A 6,000-nucleotide genomic window follows, 5' to 3' on the forward strand; every position below is an offset into this window, starting at 1 on the left:
CCATGCTGGGCCCAGCTCTGCGGTGCCCAGCCCAGAGATGTGGGCTTGGTACTGCTCCCGGTTCCGGAGCACGTCCCGCCCCCAGCCTCCAGCCTCAGCCGTGGAGAGTGGCGAGGGCGCCACCCAGCCCCTCCTCCACGGAGGAGGAAGCCAGGGCCTGCGGGCAGGACAGGCTGCCCTGGTGACCAGTGGCTTCTCCCCGACCAGCCACGGCCAGGGGGCAGCGGTCCTGGCACTCTCCCGAGCTTTTGCGTTTTTTTATTGTTTTTAAAGATTTTACTTATTTTTCAGAGAGCGAGCACAAGCCGAGGGAAGGGCAGACGCAGAGGCAGAGCAGGGAGCCCCATGCGGGGCTCGATCCCAGGACCCCGTGGTCACGACCTGAGCCGAAGGCAGGCGCTTCACCAACGGAGCCCCCACGCGCCCCTCTCCTGAGTGTTTAAATTGTCATGCACATCGATTCAGTGAGCTTGGGGACACGGATACCTCTGTGCATACCCCAGGAAAACCCACACCCCAGCAGAGGTACGAGCATCTCCGCCCCAGCAGGGTCTCTGGGCTGCCCTGCACACTCGTGTGGCCCCCGCCCCCCCAGTTGCTGCTGCGGCCCCACCCCCACCCCCCACCCAAGGGCTGCTCTTTCTGGTCTGGGGAGCTGTGAATGAAGCTGCGGGAAGCATTTGTGGGAAATGCATTCCCTTCCGCCTGGAGTGGAGGTGCCATTTACTGGGCGGGCACAGCTGACACCCCCCTAGCGGAGGGTCTCTGCCTCAGCTGCTCCACACACACCCACTTTGGAAAGGAGCAGCTGGGCCTCAGGGATGGGCTGAGTGCTCACACTGGCCTGGCAGGCCGGGCTCCCCTCCTGGGGGCCTCGGAGTTGAGCCCCACCCTCAGACCGGGGTCTTCCTTGGGCCCCACCGTCCCTGGGCCAGCTCCCCTTCTTGCCCCGTACTTACCTTGTCAGGGGCAGAGGCTTCTGGCCCTCCCCTGTGGCACCCCTGCCCTCTGCCCTCTCACCTTCAATACGGTCCTGAGCCTGCCCCTCTTCTTGCGGGCCCGGGAGGAGAGGGGGGCCTCTCCCATCTTTGAAAGAATCCTCCCTTGGATCCCGCAGCTGGGGTCTGTCTGGGACACCAGGGTGTGGTCCCGTGGCCACCATCAGGGCCCGCATCTGAGCTCAGTGCTCTGGGAACCAACCTTGCAGTGTCCCATCCGGGCACATGGCGGAGGGGTGTGGATCCGCTCCACCGGTGGGGTGGGCACGGGAGCCTGCTCCAGTCTGAGCTCCCTGGGAATGCCCAGGGGCTGGGGGTGCAGCCAGGCCAGGGGGCCAGCACGGGGCAGGGAGCAGATCCACAGGTTGGGACAGCGTGGGTGAGCTCCTGTCGCTGGAGGCATGCAAGAGGAGGCTGAATGGGTTTTCAACATGGGATCCTGGCATCAGGTACGGCTTGCTCAAAGTGAGCTAGAGCCACGGTTCCATTATCTCTGGTGCAGAGGGAAGTCAGAACGGGGAGAGGCATGTGTTGAGTGCAGGACCTTCCTTTTGTCCTTGGAGAACATCTGGGCAGACCCCGCTTGGTAGGGGTCTCGTCGGGACGCAGTCAGTCGGGGTGGGAGCCCTGAGGGGTGGCTGGGGAGGGCCTGGTACCCACTGAGGCGGTGGATAGGGGAGGGAGGAAGGGGTTGGGGCCCCACAGGTCTGGCAGGGGACACAGCGTGTGAGGGGTAGAGCCCCAGGCTCCACCTGGGTGAAGCTGTTCTCTTGAGGTCCACCTCCCAGGTTGGAGGGGGGCTGCTGCCTGTGTCCCGGGCTCTCCGGCCCTTCTCCCTCCTTCAAGCCCCAGGCAGAGGGCAATGGGGGCAGGGCGCTCTGCCTACTGGGAGGCCCTGAATGCACTCAGGGTTCCGAAATCCATGGCCACGAGCCCAGAACGCCTGGGCGCCCCCTCCAGCTGGGAGAGGCAGGAGGGACCCTCCCGGAGCCTCCAGAGGGAGCACGGCCCTGCGACACCTCAACCGCAGGCTCCTGGCCTCCAGACCCGGGAGAGGACAAAGCCTGCTGCCCTCAGCCCCCGCACTGGGGGTGACTGGTACAGCTGGCCCCCGCCCCGGCCGCAGGCCCCGTCCCAGGGCTGCACCAGCCTCAGGAGCACCTGCCAGGATGCACGGACTCTCTCGAGGACCCACGCATGTCAAAGCCAGGGCGCCTGGACAGCAAGCAGAGTGGGGGCCACAGGCGCCAGGTCCCTAGCAAGCCCCAAGTGAAGCTGACAGCCCGTCCCTCCCTGTGCCCATGGTCCTCTGCCACCCGACACCCCCCCCACACACACTCATTGCAGTTCCCAGACCTCAGCACTCCAGCCCCCAGAGCCCCTCAGCTCCGCCCCGGCTCCTGCCCCAGGACCTTTGCACTGGCTGCCCGCCTCCAGGTGAGCTCCCTTCCTCCCTTCGTGGGCCTGTGCCCTCCGCCTCCTGCCTGTCTCTGCCCCTAACTCCGCTCTCTTCCACTGCACACGACACATCGGATGCATTTATTTGTTTTACTGCTTGCCTCCTGCTGACAGGCACACTATAGACGCTCGCTAAGCGCTTGTCCGTCGTCCTAGGGCAGATGACCGGAGAGCAGGGCGGGTCTCCAGAGCAGCCAGCAGGCTCAGAGAGGGGCCCCGCGCAGACCAGACAACGCCTCTGGCCCCGGGGGCCGGCTGGGCGGAAGGCAGGCGGGGCTCCCTGTCAGGGGGCTGGCTAAGGCAAGCCCGGGCCCTTCAGAGCCAGATGCAGGCGGCAGCGGTCAGGCGGGGGCGCTCCTGCCCAGGCCACTGCTGCCCCGTTCGGGCTGGGAACTCTCCACGCTTTAATTAAAACCCGCCCCTCCGCCTGACCCCACTCTGCCACCACATTCTCCACTTAATTGGGGCCCTTCAGAGCGGCCGAGGTTAATTAAAAAGCCCAGCTGAAGGCATCATGGTGTCTGGGCATCTGCGGCAGCGCCTGCCTGCGCGCACCCCGCCCCGTGCCCCGGAGGTCTGTCCCCCTCGCCTGTCGCCCCACCTGGGCCCCTGGGTCCACCTCCTCACAGCTCAGCCCTCCAAGGGGGTGACTATTGCTCAGAGACCCCGAGTTTCTGACCCCAGCAAGAGGGCAGGGCTGCTGGGGGCACCGGCCGGCCTGTGCCAGCTCACGACTCCAGCCCAGGGGTCTAGACACTGCCTCTGGCTCCCAGGCCATGACGGGCTGGCCTGTCTTCTCAGGCCCCAGCCCTCCCCCTGTGGGCTCAGCTATGCACCGAGCCTGGGGAGCCCCTTTCCCAGGAGGCTCTTGGCTTCCCCAGTGTGTTCAGGGGAAGGATGCGGGCAGTGGGGAGACGGGGGGCTCTGAGGCCCGCCAGGGGAGAAGCCAGTGACATGGGCATCTGGGAGCCGAACCTTCAAAGGCCTGGCTGCAGAGAGGGAGACTACAGGCCGGCCAAGAAAGGCCAAGTCCCTGACAAAAGCCAGCCTTGTTAGGCCACTGGCGGGGGGACAGAAGGTCAGAGCATCATGCCGCTGCCTGCAGGATGGCCGCCTGCTTGCGTGCCTGCACCCCCAGAGCCTGGGCCTCCAGGCAACGTGCAGGGTCCAGGCCCAGAGGCCCCAGCGGCGCTGGGCTGGGCCTGGGGGAGCCCAAGTGGGCATCCAGGATATGTTAGGAGTCCTAGTGCGGCTGGAGAGAAATTGCCCCTCATTAACTGAGTGAGAAAAATCTAGAAAGAACACCTCAGTGAAACAGATGCAGAGCTGGAGGCCACAGCCGTGCTGAGGTCTTGTGGGGGCTGCCGCCAGACGGCAGGGGGGTCCTGCGGGTTTCCTGAGCCCAGGCGTGGCCCCACTCCCTCAACCCAGGGGCCTGCTCAGGGCCCCCGAGCCCCCGTGGGAGGGGACACGGGAAGTCAACACGTCCCTTCTCCTTCTGAGGATGCAGGCACCTCCCCTGTGGCCTGGGCCGGGCTCAGCTCACCGTCGAGGGTCGGGCCCGGGGAGCGGCTTGCCCTAGAGTTGGGAACAAAACGCAGCTCCTTCGGCCCAGCTGTGACGGGCTGCGTGACGGCAGAGGCAGGGGCGGGTCTGAGCCTCCAGTGAGTACGTCCAGGCCCGAGGCCTCCCAGCTGCGCTCTGTGCAGCGCCCCCAGTACGCCCCCGTGCGTGGCACCTGCGTCCCTCCACCACGCCTGTTACCCTCACGGCTGTCTGCAGCTGGGCTGCATCCCCGTGGCTCAGAGGGGAAGCTGAGGCCTGGGTGGGCTGAGCTCTCTGCTAGCGGAGGTCACACTCCCCGCCGGTCCAAGCTGCTTGCCCGCTTCCCTAACCCCACCCCACTCCAGGACTAGTGGGCAAGCAAGTGCTGAAAGAACTGTGGGCCCCTCTCCAAGCAGCACTCTGCTGGGGCAGGGGGCTGGTCAGGGCCCAGGCACCTGCTACGGCCTGTGCGGGGGTGTCTGGGAGCCTGGGCGGGCTCCCCATCCCTACCCTGCAGGGTGTAGACTGACCCCCCATCCTGCCCCAGACCTACCCCTGACCTCGGACCTCAGGCTGACCCTAACCCTGCCCTCCCCGGGGGCTCCCGGGCCTGGAGCCGCCTGCCCTGGACACGGCCCTTTGCTGGTGGGCTCCTAGGGCAGGAGGGACCCAGCGCATGGCCCTTCCTTAGTTTGCTGTTGACTCTGAGGCTGGGACGAGGCCTGTTTCCCTGTTGGCAGCCCAGCTGCTGTTCTGAGACCAGGGCATCCTTCCTCAGGACCACCGCCCGGGGATGCTGATGGGGGAGCCACACGTTGCCAGTCCCCAGGCAAGGCGGTGTCCCTCTGAAAGGCTCGGGGGGCCTTACTGTGGTCCATTCCGCCTGGCTTGCCTGGGGCTGGGGAGTGTGGACGTGCTGGGACAGGCCGGGCAGGGGGCTCGGCCGCGGAGGCATCCCTTCCCCACCCCACGCACGCACATGCACACGTGCAGAGCTGTCCCACAGCCCAGGTGCCTCACGTGGGCCCCTCCCAGGTAGGAGTGAGGTGGGAGCCACCAAGCCACGGCCCCCGTGGCTGCAGGGTTGGAGGCAAGAGTGAAGGAAGGCATGGGGGGCCGCACTGCAGGCGGGACCCAAGGCCGTGACTTACGGGCTCAGCTTTCTTTAGGACTCGGCCGAGGGCTGCTGGTGTCATGCCCTGCCTGGGGTCAGTTTCTCCACCATGGGTCCGAGGACCCCCTTCAGCTCAGAGGGGGCTAGACTGCAGCAGCCGCAGGCTGAGACACGAGCTCCACCCTGTGGGCACTGGGGAGCTATGGGACGCTCTTGAGCACAGGAGGGGCTAGCTCTGGGCTGTGTGACCAGGAAGGCTGCCTGGCCCACGTCCTCGGGTCCGGAGGTTCTGGCCCAGGCCTGGGAATTAAAAGGACACCCAGGGCAGAGTGGTTTAGGGGGCTGCAGGTCTCAGGTGGCCTTACCCACTCCCTGCCTTGCCTGTCTGCAGGTTGTGCGTGGGCCTGCCCGCCTCCGTGCCCGGTTGTCAGGCGAGGGACAGACAGGAGCAGAGGTGCCGTCCCTTGCAGGCCTCGGATTCCACTATTCACCTCTTTCCTGTCTTCCCTGGTGCCAATGGCTGCTGGGCAGGGCAGGGCCGTGTGTGGGTGTGTGGAGAGTGGGGCTTGGAGGAGGCTGAACGGGGTGGAGGCCTGGCCTGGGAGGCGACAAGACCTGGGGCTGGAAGCAGAGCAGCCCTGGGGGAGCTGGAGGGTCAGGGCAAGACTTCCGAGCTCCTCTTTGGAGGTGCCGCTCCATTGTGGAAGTCTCGCCTCCTCCTAGAAGCCCCCCAGGGTTACCGGCGATGTGCCAAGTGTCAGGACCTCCAAGCACCCAGGGATGCAGCTGGCAGGAGGCATGCCAGCCGCCCGCTTGGATGGGCTGCAGGGAGCAGGGCTGCCTCCTCCTTTAGAGTGGGGGAGCAAGGCACCCCCAGAGCTGGGC

This window comes from Eumetopias jubatus, unplaced genomic scaffold (assembly GCF_037043125.1).
Source record: "Eumetopias jubatus isolate StellerSeaLion01/CBP00866 unplaced genomic scaffold, mEumJub1_p1.0 scaffold_30, whole genome shotgun sequence".
NCBI lineage: Eukaryota > Metazoa > Chordata > Mammalia > Carnivora > Otariidae > Eumetopias > Eumetopias jubatus.